General features: G+C 41.5%; 1 long non-coding RNA gene across 1 annotated transcript; it reads right to left on the reverse strand.

Moving 5' to 3' along the window:
• Positions 1 to 17,980: 17,980 nt before the first annotated feature.
• On the reverse strand, positions 17,981 to 18,465 carry LOC138167768 (uncharacterized). Its single transcript, XR_011169958.1, has 2 exons — positions 18,215 to 18,465; positions 17,981 to 18,123 (listed from the first exon to the last, which is right to left on the reverse strand). It is a non-coding gene; the product is annotated as an uncharacterized lncRNA (long non-coding RNA).
• Positions 18,466 to 19,235: the final 770 nt, after the last annotated feature.

Here is a 19,235-nt window from a genome sequence, read left to right on the forward strand (position 1 = left end):
TGGGGGTGAGGGCAGTTAGAAAAACACTTTTAAAAAGAGACAGGGTCAAAGGAGAAAATAGAGCAAATGAAGGGCGAGATAATATGGAGGGAAATATAGTGAGTCTTTAACAATATAACTGCTATGGATATGTTTTGCATAACTACACATGTACAACCTATATTGAATTGCTTATCTTCCTAGTGGGGGCGGATTAAGAGGGAAGAAGGGAAAGAATCTGGAACTTAACATTTTAAAAACAAATGTTAAAAATTGTTTTTTATATGCAACCAGGAAATAAGATATACAGGCAATGGAGTATAGAAATCCATCTTGCTCTACAAGAAAGTAAGAGGGTTATGGGGGAGGATATGAGACAGAGCAGATTGGGGGAAGGGGTATTCAGTATGCTTTCTATCTTGGGGTGGGGGTTATGGGAGAGGTGAGGAGAAAATTTGTAACTCAAAATCTTGTGCAAAATTTTTATGTTTTGGGCTGGTCCTTGAATCTTTGCAGGGTTAATTTCCCACCTTTTGCTTTTCATATGCTCAATTAAAAGTGTCAAATTCTTCTCCTTTTCTTTTACATTTTTTTCCCTGTATCATAATATAATCAATGTAGTGGGTAAACTGTACACCAGTTAGCTTTAATTCATCCAAATGTTCAGCCACAATCCTATGACAAATAGCGGGACTTCACAGTTATCCTTGTGACATGTGGGTGAAAGTATATTGTCTTCCCTGCCAAGTGAAAGCAAATCAGTCCCATTCCTTAGAGTCTATTGGGCTAGTAAAGAAAGCATGGGCTAAATCAATAATTGCATACCAAGTCCCATCATATTTATGGATCCTTTCTATTAAGGTGACAGTATCTGGAACAGCAGCTTACAAGAGAGGAGTCACCTTATTCAATTGGTTACAATTCACTGTCATTCTCCACATCGCATCTGATTTTCTTACTGGCCAGACAGGATTATTCCATCATGTTGTTGTAGGAACTAATACTCCTGCTTCAACATATTCTTTTATAGTATTGGTATTTTCATCTTGCCCACCTGGCAAACGATATTGCTTTAAAGTAATTACTTCAGAAGGTTCAAGTAAAGTGATTGGGCCCATTTTTATTTTTCCCACTAAAACTTTTCATTCCTATCTTCCTTATTGCAGATTGGTATCTTACTTCAGGCAAATTCAGGGTCATACCTCTCAATATATCTATTCCAGTGATGTATTCAGGAGTGGGTACAATAACCCCAGTATCGTCTTTCTTAGGTAATTGTCCAATTTTCATCCTTAGTTTGACTTGTCTGGCTGATATTTTAGCTCCTCCCAGTCCTGTGATGGTAATAGGAGTTCCATGCTTGAACCTATTGGGGTTCTCATAAATAAGGGAGACCCCCACCCCAGTATCTATCAATTCCCTCATTATAATATTTGATCCATTTCCCAATATATAATCAGATTGTTATGGGGTCTGTAATCTTGTCTGTGTATTTCTTTATCTGAGCTGGGGCTTGGCCAATTTCCTCTTCTCCCTGAGGGAGTGAAAAACTTGAAGACAGTGGTTCAAGAACATCTATAGGGGCAACTTTCATTTGCTTATTCCATCTGACATTAAGCCCATTATCTTGGTACATTTTATATAGTTCATTAGTTGTAATACCATCAGTTCTTCAAAAATCAGCCCCTGCTCCCAATAGAGCAGTAAACAGTTCTTTTCTTGTCAATCTCTTCTGACTTTGAATTTGCTGGCCATTTACTTTTCTCTCTCAAGGAAATTTATCTTTTCCCTGTTCTCCTAAGTCACTTAGCTGTGAAATTTTATGCAGCACCTCAGAAAGAAGGTGCCCTATTTCACCAATTAGTAGAGTCAGAAGTAGGTGGTTATAAGCAGGAGGAGCCGTCTTCACCATGATATTTCTATGAGAAACTGATAAGAGGACATCATGATATGTATCTGCATCTCCAACCATGATAGCTGTTTTCATTATTTTTTCTTTCAACTTTCTCATGCAGTCCCTAAGTGAGTACCAGGGTCTGTCTCCACTAGACCACCTAGAATCAGTGGGATACATTCTATTGCATCCATCAGCAGCTAAAACTAACAGATGGGTCATATTGTTACCTCCTGCCAAATGAAAGTCTCTAAAACCTTGCTGGACAAAAAAGGATTCTGACAAATACCTATGCATTTAAAGCAGCCCACACTATTGTCCCATACTCCTCCAACTCCTTCATCACTGTTTCTCACCATCTAAGACACCAAGGATTCTTCAATCCTTTGAGTGAAGCTGCTTAATATTTCAGAAATCCCCTGATGAGTGAAATGCTCAATTATCTCCCTGAACTCTGTCTGGCCTCTCTTCTTCTCCTGATTTCTTCTCAGTATGGGGCAAGTTTCTGCATTATAAAAGCTTCATCATGAAACATTGTTTCACTCTGTACACATGCACTCTCCTGGTACTGTCATAGCAACTAGGCTCAGTATCTACAAAGACTGTATGAACTTTTCTCCTGTTACTTTTTTTCTACTTCTTTTTCTGAGACAAATTTACAATAGCCCTCTCTTCTACCACCTGAGATCCTCCAGCTCTCTCTTCTAAAGGAGATCATGAATGCCATAACATAGCCAATTCCCTTTCCATTTAAGTTTTTTCTTGTAGCAGCTTGTCTCTACTTTTACACATAATATGGTAACCTGTTAGTAAAACCCAGCCCCTTCTACACACTACCTCCAACACTATCCCAGGTTTTATTGGTATTCTTTGCAACATGTTTCTAAATCTGTAGGTTCTTCCTGCTGTAACCTCAGTTCCCAGTTTTCACAGAACCCTGTACTTTTAGACCACTTCCTTGCTAGGGAGGAATAAGGTAAATCCACCCAACCTGAGATAGCCATTTCATCTTCTAAATCCTTTCTGCCTTGAAAGAGAGGTCAGATATTTCACAACCCCAACCTTGCCATCAACTGTAGCACCAATGCAATATTCACAGTGCCCACAATCACTCTAAATATATCTGAAAGGTGTGCAATCACAAAATATAACAGCCTCTCCATATATAAGACAGATGCAAAACATTTATTCTAACACCAGAAAACCAAATCCCAAAACCAGTAAGCTGCTTCCATCACATTAGTAAAGAAGTTAATAAACCACAATAGCACAGAGAGCCACATAAGCCACAGTATCATCCCTTCCTCTTCAACTGATCCTGTGCCCTCTGTCTATGTGTACCTGTACACATATATACACACACTCAGATATGTATTCATACACCCATATACCCTCCCATATAGACATATGTATGTATGTATACATAAGTTATATATATATATATATATACACACATACTTTTATATTTCCTTCAACTATTCTCATACTGAGAAAAGTTTCACAAGTTACAATTATCATTTTTCCATGTAGGAATGTAAATAGTTCAACTTTGATAAGTTCCTTATGATTTCCTTTCCCTGTTTACCTTCTCATGCTTCTCTTGCTTCTTGTATCTGAATGTCAATTTTCTAGTCAACTCTGGTTTTTTCATCAAGAATGCTTGAAAGTCCTCTATTTCATTGAATGACCATATTTTCCCCTGAAACATGATGCTCAGTTTTGCTGGGTAGGTGATTCTTGGTTTTAATCCTAGCTCCTTTGACCTCTGGAATATCATATTCCAAGCCCCTTGATCCCTCAATGCAGAAACTGCCAGATCCTGTGTTATCCTGATTGTGGTTCCACAATATTCAAATTGTTTCGTCCTGGCTGCTTGTAATATTTTCTCCTTGACCTGGGAACTCTGGAACCTGGCTATAATATTCCTAGGAGTTTTCTTTTGGGGATCTTTTTCAGGAGGTGATCAGTGGATTCTTTCAACCTCTATTTTGCACTCTGGTTCTAAAATATCAGGGCAATTTTCCTTGAGAATTTTTTCTTTTTTTTTTTTTGGCCTTTTGGAAGGCAATTGGGGTTAAATAACTTGCCCAAGGTTACATGACTAGTTTTTTTAGTTATTTTTATTTTTTGTGGGTGTTAAGTGTCTGAGGCCAGAACCAAACTCAGGTCCTCCTAACTCTAAAGCAAAGGGTTGACTCTTTATTTATTTATTTTTTTAAAAGCAATTGGGGTTAAGCAACTTGCTCAAGTTTACAAAGTCAGTTATTTCTGGGTGTGGTGGTAAGTATCTGAGCCCGGATTTGATCCCATGTCATCCTGACTCTGGGGGCCGGTGCTCTTACTCACTGTGCTACCTGGCTGCCCTGAGAATTTCTTGAAGGATGATTTCTAGGTTCTTTTTTTTTTTTGATAATGGCTTTCAGGCAGTCCAGTAATTTTTAAATTATCTCTCCTGGATCTATTTTCCAGGTCAGTGGTTTTTCCAATGATATATTTCACAATGCCTTCTATTTTTCCATTTGTTTGTATCTGTTTAATAGTATCTTGATTTCTCATAAAGTCACTAGCTTCCGATTGCTCCAAACTAATTCTGAAGGAATGATTCTCTTCAGTGAGCTTTTGACATTCTTTTTCCATCTGGCAAATTTGGCTTTTTAAGGCATTCTTCTCCTCATTGGCTTTTTGGGCCTCTTTTGCCATTTGAGTTACTCTATTTTATAAGGCGTTATTTTCTTCAGTCAGGTTGCTGACTCTCTTTTCATGATTTTCTTGCACCATTCTCTTTTCTCTTCCCATTTTTTCCTGCACTTCTCTTATTTGGTTTTCAAAATCCTTCTTAAGCTCCTCTATGACCTGTAACAAATTCATATTTTTCTTGGAAGCTTTTGGTTCAGGAGTTCTGATTTCATTGTCTTCCTCCTGTTCCATGCTTTGATCCTTTTTGTCCCCAAAATAGGAGTCCAAAGTTGGATTGCTGTGCTTTCTTTGGTTCCTTTGCTTACTCATATTGCCACTCAATTACTTGACTTTTGAACTTTTTGCCACAGTAGAACTCTGCTACCAGAGAGGAGAGGTTTGTCTGAAATTGCTGGGGTTTTCTGAGCTGCTGGAGCTATTAGTTGGGTGCCCTCTCTGAAGCCTCCACATGCTCTGGCTTACTGGTCATGCACCCCAGGACCTCCACCCAAGACCGCTATCCAGGTCCAAGCAGGTTAAAGCAAGAGTGATTAATCCTCAGACTGGTTGCTTGGTCCCCCTACAATCTGCAGTCCAGGGGCTCTGAAGCAGCCATGCTTTGGCTGCCACAATGCCTCAGCCACTTCTCTCTCCTGGGGACAGAGGCTGAACCGCATTCCCGGACCCCCTGTTCCCAAAGTTCACTGGCCTCTCACCTTGTCTGTGACATTTATGGGTTGATAATTCTGGAAACTGCCACAACTTCTGGTAATCTACTCTCTCAGAGTCCCTCCAGGTCAGGCCATCCTGGGGCTAAAACCTGGGAGTCACACGGGGCTGTGCTAAGCTCCCAGTGCTCTGCCATTGACCCTTCCTGCCAGTCTGCTGGGCAGTCTTCAGTGGTAGGGCAGTTTCTCTCTGTCACTTTGTGGGTTCTGTAGCCCTAAAGTTTGTTTAGAGTCATTTTTTTGTAGGTTTTTGAGGTGGTTATGGGGGGAGTGCAGGGAGTCTTCCTGCTTCTATGCCACCATCTTGGCTCCTCCCCAGGATTGAAGTTTACAAAATTTATAAGTTAATGACAAGATTAACAGCCTCATTTTCTAGGGCAATGAAAGAAGGTAGCTAGTTTGGAAGCAATCACAGACTTTCCTCTGAAATGTCTCCTTTTTCCAAGCATGTTAGCTTTAAGTCAGTCTTGGAGGAAGAAGAGTTCTATAAAGCAGAGAAATCCAGGAAAAAAAGCCACCCAGCAGGTAAGACTTCCAATAATAATTTTTTTTTCATAGAATGTGTAAAAGAGAAAGATAATCTGGTATTTTGACCACAATATATCCAGTCACAGGGTTTGATTTCTAGTTTAGTGAAAGAAATGCTGGTCAAGTCACTATAATGCAAATGCTGGGCTTGCCTGTGTCTCAGGTTTGTTGTGAGGATTCAGTGTCATTTTATGTGAAGTACTTTTTTCACTTAATCATTTAATGGTATTTTTGAATGATTGAATTTTTTTTAAAGCAATGGTGGTTAAGCAACTTGTCCAATGTTACATGGCTAGTTATTTTGTGTGGGTGTTAAGTATCTGAGGCCAGAACCGATCCAGGTCCTCCCGACTCTGGGGCCAGTGCTCTTACTCACTGAACCACCTAGCCGCCCCTAAATGATTAAATTTTTCCATTTAAATTTGAAGACTCTTCTCTTTCCCTAAGGAAACAGATAATAAACCAGTAAACTTTATGTCAACAGAGGGAAGAGGATATATTTGTGTATATGTATATGTGTCCCTATAAATGTTTGTTTCCCTCAGATGGAGAGAGTAGGCTTGAAATGAGGGAGACTGATGCCAAGCTGAGCATTTCTGTGGAGGAATCAGAAGAGTAGAGATTCATGAATGATGATCATTGCAAACTCTGTTTGAGAGAAATGTGTGACTCATTAAGACAGAGAAAAAACAAAAGAGTCCCTGTGAATCTGATGAAGACGGAAAAAGTTTCAGTCCTAATTCCCTGTAAGAAGAGGACCTCAGAGAGTGGCTGTCCTCAGGATAGGAAAAGTAGGAAATGCTTTACTGAACAGGCAGAGCTTGTTGTGTCTCGCGAGAAGCCTCCTGAAGTGCAAACGTATCGGTGTACATAATGTGAGATGGCCTTCGGCTTGAATTCACCTCGTGAGACATCAGAAAAGTCATACTGGAGAAATGCTTTCTATATATAAGGAAGGTGAGAAGGCCTTCAGCCATAATTCAAAGCTCATTGACCATCACAAAATGTACAATGGAAAGAAACATAGATGTGATGAATGTGGTAAAGCCTTTAAGCAACAGTCATGCCTGGTTCGCCATCAGAAATTTCATACTAATGAAAAGCTTCATAAATGTATTCTATGTGGAAAGGCCTTCAGGCAACAGTCATCCCTCATTTTCCACCAGAGAATTCTTACTGGAGAGAATTCTCATGAGTGTCATGAATATGGCAAAGCTTTCAGTGAAAAGTTCTCCCGCATTGTGCATCAGAGAAGGTACACTGGAGAGAAGCATTATAATGCAAGAATGGTGGAAAGACTTTCAGGAAGAGCTTTGTTTTTGCTGTTCATCACAGAACCCACACTGGAGTTAAACCTTATAACTGTGATCAATGTGGAAAGACTTTCAAATGCAGATCCAGTCTTGTGGTACATCAGAGAGTCCGCACTGGAGAGAAAGGTTATGAATGTATTCACTGTGGAAAGACTTTCACATGCAATTTTAGTCTTGGTAAACAACAGAGAATCCACACTGGAGAGAAACCTTATGAATGTAATCAGTGTGGAAAGACTTTTAGATGCAGCCCCAGTCTTATTTACCATGTGAGGATCTACACTGCAGAGAAAACGTATGAATGTAATCAGTGTGGTGAAGTCTTTCTGCAGCAGTCATTCCTTCTTTCCCATAGGAAAGGTCATACTAGATAGAAACAGTATCACTGTCATGAATGAGGAAAGGCCTATTAGACATCAGAAAATCAAATAGTCTCAATGTGGGAAGGCTTTCAGTCAGAGATCATCTCTTTACATCAATAAAATTTAGAAGACTTTTATACATACATAGATACATATACATGCATGTATGTATATATGTATGTATATATTGTTCCCTGTTGAACCTATTTCCAGTGAAAGTAGGTTTATGGAACTATTAACCCTCTTTATCCATCTTATTCTTCTGTCAGTTTTTCCTCTCGCACCTCATTTGCCTCTTTTTAGCTGTTTCTAAATGGTTTTACTTTTAAAAATCATATCATACTCAGGTCTATTCCAGTCTTTCTTATAATCTACCCAATTACCAATAACAGTCTTAGACACATATTTTACATTTGACATACATAAAAGGTAAACAGTCTGTCCTTATTGAGTCTCTTCTAATTAGTCTTTGGTAGGTGCCTTATAGTTCTTTTGGCTCTTTTATGTCAAACCTCACCATTAAATTCAGTTAAAAAAATCCTGAAAACCTGACAGTTCATTAAATGTCTACTTCTTTTCCATTCAGGATTGTGCTTAGCTTCTCTGGGTAGGATATTTTTGGCCAGAACCCCAGTTTTTGTACTCTTTCATGTATGGTGTTCCAAGACCTATGGTATTTTAGTCTTACTGCTGCTTGGTCTTGTGTGATTCTAATTGTGGCACCGCCATATTTAAATTGTTTTTTCTTGCTGTTTGTAATATTTTACCTTGAGCTGGGGATTTTGGAATTTGACTATGATATAACTGTGGGTTTTCCTTGTAGGATCTCTTTCAGGTGGTGATCAGAGAATTTTTTTCTATTTCTACGTTTCCCTCTTGTTCTAATACTTCAGGACAATTTTCTTTAATTATTTCTTTTGTTATTGTATCAAGATTCCTTTTTTTTTATCACAGCTTTCTGATTATTTTTGTTATTTCCTTTTCCTTTTTATATTTTCTTTATCTGTTCTCTAAATCAGTTGTTTCTCTTATGAGATGTTTTACATTCTCTTCTATTTTTTCATCCTTTATATTTTGTTTTACTATTTCTTGATCTCTTATAACTTTGCTAGCTTCTTCTTGTCCATTTCTGATTTTCAAGGAGTTGTTTTCTTCCTTAAGATTCTGGGTCTCCTCTTCTAATTGGTTGACTTTCTTTTAATAATCTTGTTTTTCTTGGATTTTCTTTTAGTTTTTTCCTTGGTGTATTTCATTTGATTTTTTTTAATGTGAAATAATTTACCCTATTTTATCTCTCCTTTTCTGCTCCTAATATATTCCTCTCTCACCCCCTAGTTTTATTTTTTAGATATCATCCCTTCATATTCAACTAATCCTGTTCCCTCTATGTATACATGCACACATATATACACACACACAAAATATATATATATACACATACACTTACCCATACATACATATACACACATACATACATAGATACACATACATACATGCATGCATATTCCCTTCAACTATCCTCATATGAGAAAAATCTCATGAGTTACAAATATCATCTTTTTATGTAGGAATGTAAACATTAAAAAGTTCCTACAATCATCCTCTGCTCCCCTCACCATCTGTGCACCTGGAGCTCCAGAAACAGCTGCTGCTGCCTCCACCACCTCCATCACCCTGGGGCTGGGGCTGGACCTTGCTCTTCTCTCACCAATGTCTGACAGAGTTTCCCCTTCTTTGTCTTTGGCATTTGATTTTTGTTTTTTGTTGAGAAGTCTGGAAATCACCACGGCTTTCAGTGATTCAGTCCTCTGTCTGAGGCCTGCTCTGGCCCAGTCTTTGCTGGCATGGGCTATGCTGTACTGTGCCTTGCTCCCAGCCTGGTGTGATAGATCCTTCCTGGTGAACTTCCAGGATTCCTTGGACTGTATATGGGTTTCACTCTGTCATTTTGTGGGCTCTGTAAGCTCTAGAATTTGTTTAGAGTCATTTTTTTCATAGAAATTTGGAGGGATTTGGAGGAATTTCTTCAATCAAGTTCATGCTTTTACTCCACCATCTTGGCTCTGCCTCCCCCAACTATTTTCCTTGCCTCTCTCTCCCTCACTATCCCTTATTGTACAGCATGGAGAGATGTCTATGAACATTTGGCCAATGAGTGACCATTTTGCTCACCTGTGGCTTGCCTTTTTACCAGCCCACTAGCCTATGTACATGTTTTAACATCTGTTTATCAACCCAGAACCATTTCATAGGTCTGCTCATCAGTTTGGAAGGAATTCCTGAAGGCTTAAGACAGGTTTGTCAAGGTATAAAACCAAGCATGAGCAGCTCTCCTGAGGACTGCTGCTGTGAGTAACTTTAAAGTTCCGATCGAATAGCTTAATGAACTCTGTTTATTCAGAAATAAAGTAAAGCAAAACATTCCAGAAGCTAAAGTACAATATTCAGAACAATATGACATAACAACTTATTACTTAAGTGACCACATAGTCTTAAAAAAGCATCATTCAGTAAGTCACAAATCTCCTCAATCAGTTTAGAGTACTCTAGTAAAATCTTCTTTCATCTTGACACAGGCTGGCTTCCAATCATCTTAAACTAATCATCCTTAAGGGGTGGTGAAAGGTACAAAGGTCATCCACCTCTTAGGTCACAGTAAGTCATAACCTTGTCAGTCAGCACTGAGTACCCAAGTAAAGGTCTTTCATCTTAACTCAAGACTGACTTTCAAACTCTATGGCTCCTCTTCTGCAGGCTGGCCATCCCAACTCTTGCCTGGATTCACAGGTAGGCAGCTCTCTGCTCCTGTCCCATATCACAACTCACAGGATAGAATGACTCCACCCCCAAGTTCTTCACAGTTTCTGTTTCTAGGAAAACAAAGCTCAACAGGGCTAAACGATATTTATACACGTTGCCAGCATTATCATGTCAAATCTCTTTTTGTCTGAGAAATCAACACATACCAACAGACAGGGTTTCTGTATGAGAAACCAAACACAAATCAGCAAGAGCGTCCCAGGACTTCTGAAAACAGCAGTAAAGTCCCAGGGCTTCTGTACCAGCAGCAACATCCTCTGTCAGTAAACAGGATGCTTTGTTCTTACAAAGTAACATCAACACAGACAGAACAAAGGACCGACACCACAAGCATCCATCCTCCCAGTTTTGCTCTGCCCCCTCTGCTCCTTCCTGCTCTGCTCTTTTGGCAAATTTCTCTCACTGTGGGCTCCATGTGATGATGTTAGGTCTATTAGGTGTAGCAGAAAGCACCCCAACATGCCAGGGATACATTGTATTGATACATATTTTTCATTAATTCCCTTTATATTATTGACTTTTTGTTCTTCCCCCAAATTTATTTTTTTCTAACTGTATAAGGTAACTTTTTGGTACTTTGATTGATATGGCACTGAATAAGTAAATTACTTTAGGTGTAACTCTCAGTTTATCATGTTAGCTTAGCCTATGTGTGAGAAATTAATATTTTTTTCAGTTGTTCAGATCTGATTTTATTTATGTGAAAAAGGTTTTGTAACTGTGTTCATATAGTTCCTGGGTTTGTCTTGGCAGACAGAATCCCAAGCATTTTATATAATCTATGCTTATTTTAAATGAAATTTCTCATTCTGTCTCTTGCTGCTGGACATTATTGATAATATATAGAAATGTTGATGATTTATATGGATTTATTTTACATTCTGCTCCTTTGCTATAGTTGTTAATTATTTCAATTAGTTTTTTTATTTGATTCTCTAGGATTCTTTAACTATAACATCATATCATCTGCAAAAGTGACAGTTTTCTTTTTAAATTGTGTATTCTAAGTCCTTCCATATCTTTTTCTTCTCTTCTTGCTATAGTTAGCACGTCTAGTACAGTAATGAATAACAGTGGTGATGATGGGCATCCGTGGTTCACTCCTAATCTTACTGGGAAGGGTGCTAGCTCATTCCCATTGCAGACCACGCTCACTGATGAATTTTATGGTATATTTCTGCGATGCAATAAACAATGAATATGCTGAATTATTCAGAGAAGTATGTGTTTATTTAAGTGAATGCAGAGAAACATAAGCAGAACCAACACACACACACATACACACTTACACACATACACACATACACACACATACACACACACACGTCAGAAAAGTAAATGGAAAGAACCAGCACAAAGCCACTAACAGTCAAAGTGACAAAATGACAAGCATCAAATACAGTCCTTGAGAGGTGAGAAGACGCCACCAGCCCCCTGCTGTGCAGAAAGGAGCTCCCTGGGTGTGGCACATTGCACATATTTTCAGACTTCATTAATATATTTACTGGCTTTGCTACTTTTTCCTCCTCTTTTTCTTTTACGGTATCATTTGTTTATGGGAAGATGCTCTGTGAGAGGGAAATGGCCCTGGTATACTGGAAGAATTCTGATGGTAAAAATCCTAAAATAGGAACAAAAATCTGTATTAAAAATAAAGACACCAATGATGCCTCAGTCTTTATTATACAGGTTTACTATACCCAGTTCTTTAAACTGCACTCATATGGAATGATTTTCCATTTTTCTAACTCTGAGCATGTCACTTAAATTCCTGGGACACAGTCTCCTCATCTGTAAAATGAGGGCACCACTGACCCCCCTTCTGGCAGCAGATCTGGGATGCTGTGGCTTCTTCAGACCAGCCTGCAGGGGATTTTCTCCAGTTCATCCACATTCTTCCTACAGGATCACGCTCACCATTGAACACAGTTCTCTGGATGTGGTCTGACCTGGGCATGGTACAGTGCGTGTATTTTCAACACCACGTCTCTAAGCGCAGGTGATGATCTCAGCAGTGTTTGGGGTTGGGGTCTCTGCACATGGTTTACATCTCAAACTTCTCATTCACTAAAACAACCAAATCGTTAGATGAAAAATTGGCTGGTACACAAACACACACACATGCACATAGATATAGAGGTATGTGTGTACACACAAACCCACATGTGTATTATTACATACACACACAGATTCATACTTATATGTTTACTTGGAACATCTGTTACATCTATAATAAGCTCTCCCCCGACCACTGTCTCATATCGTCTCTCGACTCATTTAAGACACTGCTCACACACCTCCCCTCTCACTGGTACTTTTATATACTCACATGTATTCATTTGTCTAATATTGATCCTGTAACTATTTATTCTGCACAAACGCCCTCCGTGTACACATTGTCTCACCTGAGAGAATGGAGCTCCCTGAGGACATTTCTATATTTTATCCCCAGCAGTTGGCTTAGAGCCTGGTCAACCTTGGTAGCTGAATAATTCCTTGTGATTTATTGTGTACCAGACAGTACTAGTGACAGTCTGACCTGCCTTCACACATATGCACCTATCCTCTTTTTCCATCCAAACAGAATGGCAATTAAGTTAACCTTTCTTTTTCCTTTCCATTTTCCTTCCTTTTTCCTTTTTAAACCTTCCCTTTTCCTGACTACTCCCCAAGGCCCCCAACTCTGGATTCTGAGCTGCGGGCTGACCAGGTTAAATGTCTCTCTGGTCACCAGATTCACTTCTACCAGGCTCAGCTTATTTCTGTCCTGTTTCCCAGACCTTTCTCCCCTGCTCTTCTTTTGCTACCTCTTTCCCTAACAAACTTTCATTTGTACTGATATGTAGACTTCAAAATAATTTTGTCCTTTCCAATAGAAAGTAAGCTCCATTAAGGGAGTCCTGTTCCTTTGGCTTCTCTTTGCACTCCCAGCACACAGGACAGGGCAGGTCACATTGAGTTTGTGATGGGTCTTGTCTAGGAGGAGGCTGCCCGTCTCTTGGGGCTCTGTGACAAGGCAGTGAGTACTGATGCACAAGGCAGCCCAGAGCTGGCAGCTGCTGCTATGATGAGTTCCTGAGACATCCTAGTGGAGGGCCAGATTTCTGGGTAGGTGCCAGGCCTGACCAAACTGCCATCAGAGCAGTCAGCACCATGACCGGCCATTCCTCGGCTGAAATTTGCTGCCTTTGGGGGTCCTCCAAGAGATGATGTAACTGAGGCATGTGAATGTCTGGGGATCTGGTGCCCCCAGATTACACCACATCCCTATAGTACCTTGTGCCAGATGCATGATTTCAATTGATTTGGCATCAGGAAGACCTGAGTTCAGATCCTGCCTTAGACACTTAGCAGCTGTGTGAGCCTGGGCAGGTAACTTACCCTCTGCCTACCTCAGTTTTCTCATCTTTAAAATGGGGATAACATAGAGCCAAGCTCCCATCTTGTTGTCAGGATCAAGTGAGAAAATATCTGTAAAATACTTGGCCAACCTGAAAATGCTCTGTCAATGATGGCCATTTGCTGTTCATGTTGTGCACCCCAAGCCAGTGGAAGATGAGACTGACCCTGAAGGAGTAACAGGCATGGAACATGTTCTAAAAAACCAACTGAGTCCAGGGTTTGAGGACTAGTCTTCCAGGCCACAGCCTTAGAGCTTGGTGGCCAATCTTGGTCCTTTCAGGGTGAGGCTTTCATGGAGATCCAGGTCATTTCCGGGAAAGTCTCGGTTTTTTTGGCTGTGGTCCCCTTCAGTGATCTTCAATACCCGTTACCCATCAGAGCCCTTGGTCCTTGCCAGGCTACACTTACCTTAAGACACCCTGATCCCCTCAGAGCTGAGCCTTGAAGGACCCTGGTCCCTCACTCATCAGTATAAGAGCGGAAATCGTGGGGCCTGGGTTTGGGGGTGTAAGACAGCAGGGTTGGCCACCACATCCTGGGCCAGCCACTTATCTGCCTAGCTTTTCTCCTCAGCACATCTGAGGCTGGGCAGCTCAGATGGAGGTGAAGACCCACCATGGGCCCAACAGTCACTTTCCTGATCTCCACTGGTGAGTCCCCAGGGCCAGGCCTAGGGATGGAGGGACACTGTGACAAGGTCCTTGGCTCCTGACTCTGAAGGACAAGGAGGAGCCTAAGGAGGAGACAGAACCATTTGGGGCAGAGCAGGAGCCCAGTGTCTGCTCAAAGGGCTCTTCCTTCACATTCTGGCCAAAGCAGAATTAGAGGCTCAGGGGCTTTGGGGAGAGCCGGGGATGGGTCAGTGTGGGCTGGGGGGGGAGGCAGCGATAACCTGAGCTTCTCTTACAGGGCTGTGTCTGGGCTGGGCTGTGCGGGCACAGACGGGTGAGTCCTGGCCCAACATCCCACTGTTCTCTTTCCCCTTCTTGAGCCAGAACAACCCTGGCAGTCTCTGGGAGGACAAGCAGGGAGGGAAACAGGGGACATTGGAATGAATGGAGGGGGTGATTGAGGGAGGGGCTTCTGAGTCCAGAGGTGAAAGAATCCCTGGGGCCAGAGGAATCTCTCAGAATCCAATCTGTTTCCTTCTCAGACCCCCTTCCCAGGCCCACCCTCTGGGCAGTCCCGAGTCCTGTGGTCCCCGGGGGAGCAGATGTGACCCTCAGATGCCAGGGCCACCTGGGGAGTGACCGATTCCAGCTCTGGAGGGATGGAGAGCTCAGAGAGGAGAGAAATGCCTCCTGGCAGCAGGCAGAGTTCGTGCTCAGGAGTGTGGATGCCTGGAGAGATGGGAGAAGCTACAGCTGCCGCTCTGGGCAGGGGCCCTTGTGGTCAGAGCTCAGTGAGCTCCTGGCCCTGGTGGTGACAGGTGAGGGGGTGCTGGTCTGCAGCCATCCCTGGTGGGGAGGGGCCGGCCCTGGGAGGGAAGCCCAGAGCCCTCTCTGGGGAGTCACCTACAAGATGGACAAACCCTCAGGCTGGACTCCCTGCCTCCCCTTAACACCTGCACCTCCCCAGACTCTGGGATTCCATTGTTCTCGATGGAACAATTTAGGGGCATAGTTTCAGGTCCAGGATTTAAACCCACATCTCCCAGCCCCAAACCCATGATCTTTCCCCATCTGGTCAATGTCCCTGGTGACTCAACCAGCAGAGCCAGGCTGCTCTTCCCTCAGAGGATACACAGCAGCCTTAGTGAGAAGGGGCACGCAGCTTTACTAGACAAAACTTTTCCTGTGTCCTCTTGGGCCCAACGTGGCAGCACCCAGTCCGTCCAGTTGGGGCCCCCCTTGTTCCCTTCTGCCCTCACTCAATTCCCATCAGTATGAACAGATGACAACGACAGCTGTCTCCCTGTCCCACCAGTCTGCCTTTGCTCACACAGTTCCCCCTGCCTCAGATGCCCTTCCCACCTTCCTGGATCAGTTTCCTTCACATCCTTAAAGCCCAGCTCAGATCCCGGCTTCTCCAGGATGCTGCCCTGATTGCATCAAGAGGCACTGTCCTTGCTGTTGGCCCACCCAGCATGATGCCTATGCCTCTCTCGTGTGCCCCCTCTAGCACTGGGGCCCTTCCCACCGTCCCAGGCTGCTGGCCATCTGGCCCCACTTAGAAGGCAGCCTGATGAAGGGGGAGGGAGCCTGAGATCGGGAGAATGTGGCAGGGGTTCAAACACCGCCCCCCAACCTGGCCCAATTCCTAGCTGGGTGACTGTGGGCAAGTCCCCAACCTTCTGTGGACCTCAGTTCTCTCTTCTGTGACATGAAGCTCATGGGCCTGATTACCTAATGAGGTCATTTGAGCTCAAACCCCTGTGATCCCTGGCACTGTGAGGTCCCTGAGGGCAGCAGGGGTGGAGTATTCCCTAAATCTTTGTTTTTTTCCCATCCCTAGGCAGGATGTAAGTGATAGGTGAGTAATCAGTGAGGGAAAGAGAACTAGAGAGAGTCTAATTCCTCCTAAAAAAGCCTGGAGGGAGTGCCCCTCTCCCTTCTCCCAGCCCCTGCCCATCCATGGACACACAGAGCCCTGTCAGCTCTGCTCTGGCTTCACTGAGGTGTGGGCAGAGGGCAGCAGGACAGCGACCTGGCAGCATAAAGCAGTGGAGGGAAGTGGGTAGGACCCAGGAACAGGAATCTGGGTTTCTGTCTAACCCCCAGTCATGGAGTTATTGGGAGAAAAGGGTTTATGAACCTTGAAACTTAAGAGAAAAGTCTGAATCTGCCATTGATATCGCATTAGGAGCCTGCTTTGGTCTAGCAGGAACAGAATGTAGGGACAGAGGTGGGTCAATGGAGGGGGAAGAAGAGGAGCACATGGGGGACAGGGACCTCCTCTATTTTCTGAAGAGAAAGGTGTAACAGTTTATCTAAAAGTTCTATTGATCTCTCTCTGTCTCTTTCTCTGCTTCCATCTCTTTCTATGTTCCTCTCTGCTTTTCTCTGTCTCCTTTCTCCTCTGTCTCTATTTTCCCTCCTTTTCTTTCTGCCTCTATCTCTCTGTGTTTGTCTCTCTGTCTGTCTCCCTGTCTCTTCTTTCTGTCTCTGCTTCCCTTTCTTTTTAATTTTTTAAAACACATTTATTTAAAGTTTTCAGTTCCAAAGTCTATCCCTCCTTTTCACCCTCTCTCCCCTCCCTGAGATGATAAATAATCAGATACATAGGTTATACATGTGCAATTATGTAAAACACTTCCACATTAGTTAATTTTGTACTGGATGACTGAAAAGAAAAATAATGAAAGGAAATGAAAATCACCTGATTCAGTCTGGATTCCATCAGCATCAGTTCCCTCTCTGGAAGTGGAGAGTGTGCTTCACCATCGGTTCTTTGGGCTTGTCTTGGATCACTGTATTGCTTAGAAGTGCTAAGCTGTTCAGAGTTCTTCAATGAATGATGTTGATGTTACTGTGTATGCTGTACTGTGCACCAGTCCACTTAAATCTTTCCAGGCATTTCTGCAATCACCCTCCTTTTCATTTTTCATACCACGATAATATTCCATTACAATCGTATAACAGCTTGTTTAGCCATTCTCTCTCTGATGGGCATCCCTTTGATTTCCAAATGTCAGCCACCAAAAAAAAAAATGCCTGATGCAATCCTCCCCCCCTCCCCCACTGTTCTGCTTTCCTTATAGTTTGGGATGCATTGGTTTTGTTTATGCAAAAAACACCAACCCCAAACTTTTTAATGTTATATAATCAAAATGATCTGTTTTATATTCTCTAAGTCCTCTATATCTCCTTTGATCCCAAATTCTTTCCTTATCTATAAAATGACAGATAAACTATTCCATGCTCTCTTAGTGTGTTTATGCTGTCACCCTTTATGTGTAAATCATATGCCCATTTCAAACTTACCTTGGTATATGTCGTGAGATGCTGACCTTGTTTCTGCCATACTGTTTTCCATTTTTCCCAGCAGTTTTTGTCAAATAATGAGTTTTTATTCCAAAAGCTTGGATCTTTGGGTTTATCATACCCTAGATTACTAGGGTCATTTACTGTAATTTGTACCTAATCTATTCCAGTGTTCCACCACTCTGTTTCTTAGACAGCATGAGCTTGTTTTCATAATTACTGCTTTATAGTACAGTTTGAGATCTGGAAGGGCTCGACTACCTTTCTCACCTTTTGTTTTTCACTGATTCCCTTGATGTCCTTGAGTTTTGTTCTTCCAGATGAATTTTATCATTTTTTCTCGTTCTGTAATACATTTTTTTTACTGTTGAACTGACTTTATTTCTGGAGGAGAAAATGCAGCAACAAAGTCACACAAATTGAATCACAAAGAAACTTGAAATTTTTCTTTTGACTCAGTGTCTAGGTGACTCTCGTCCTGAGGATGACTGAGGCAACCTAAATTGCAAAAGATCTAGCTTAAATCTAAGAAGGTGTAAGTGTTGTAGTTATGATGTTGAAGGTTCTTGTAGGCAGAATTATCAAATACCTCAGCATTTTCAGTCTTTTTTTGGTGGCTGTTGCATTTTAGACTTCTTCTGTTTTTCCTTTTCATTGCCTCTGATTTTGTAGAGAGAAAAGCTGTTGAAGGAAATTCTCGAAGCCCCCATGCTTTTAGTTGTGTGGGATTCAATACTGCCCCTGGGCCCAGTCCCACAACAGAGGAAAAGGCCATGACAGTAGAGTCAGGGGGACTCTAGATGACGTTAACCCGTCCAGAGGACGTCAGCTAGCTGGCCCCCTGTAATACAATTTTTTGATAGATTGGTATGTGTACTGTAATGCCAAGCAAAGGCAGTATTGAATAATTTATGTAGAATTGTCATTTTTATTATATTGATGCAACATACCCATGAACAATTAATATTTTTCCAATTGCTTAGATCTGACATTTTTATTTGCGTGAAAAGTGTTTTATGATTGTGTTCATATAGTTCTTGGGTTTGTCTTGGCAGGTGGATTCCCAAGTAATTCATACTGTCTTACAATTATTTTAAATGGAATTTCTCTTCCTGTCTCTTGCTGCTGGACTTTGTTCATAATGTATAGAAATGCTGATGATTTGTGTAGGTTTATTTTGTGTCCTGCAACTTTTTAAAGTTGTGAATAATTTGAAGTAGTTTTTTTAGTTGATTCTCTAAATATAACATCATGTCACCTGCAAAGTGATAGTTTAGTTTCCTTGTTGCCAATTCTAATTCCTATAATTTCTTTTTCTTCTCTTCTTGCTACAGCTAAAATTTCTAGTACAATATTAAATAATAGATGTGATGAGGGGTATCTTTGCTTCACCCCTGCTTATAATGGGGAGGTGTCTAATTTATCCCTATTACTGATATTGCTTGAAGATGGTTTTAGGTAAATAGTACTTAATTTAAAGTAAACTCCAGTGGTTTTAATAGGAAGGGGTGCTGTATTTTGTCAATGGCTTTTTCTGCATCTATTGAGATAATCATATATAGTCTGTTCATTTTGTAATTGATATGGTCAATTATGCTGATAATTTTCCT

The sequence above is a fragment of the Petaurus breviceps genome, unplaced genomic scaffold (assembly GCF_028583685.1).
Source record: "Petaurus breviceps papuanus isolate PSGF00001 unplaced genomic scaffold, PetGlider_PUasm1.0 296, whole genome shotgun sequence".
Taxonomy (NCBI): Eukaryota; Metazoa; Chordata; class Mammalia; order Diprotodontia; family Petauridae; genus Petaurus; species Petaurus breviceps.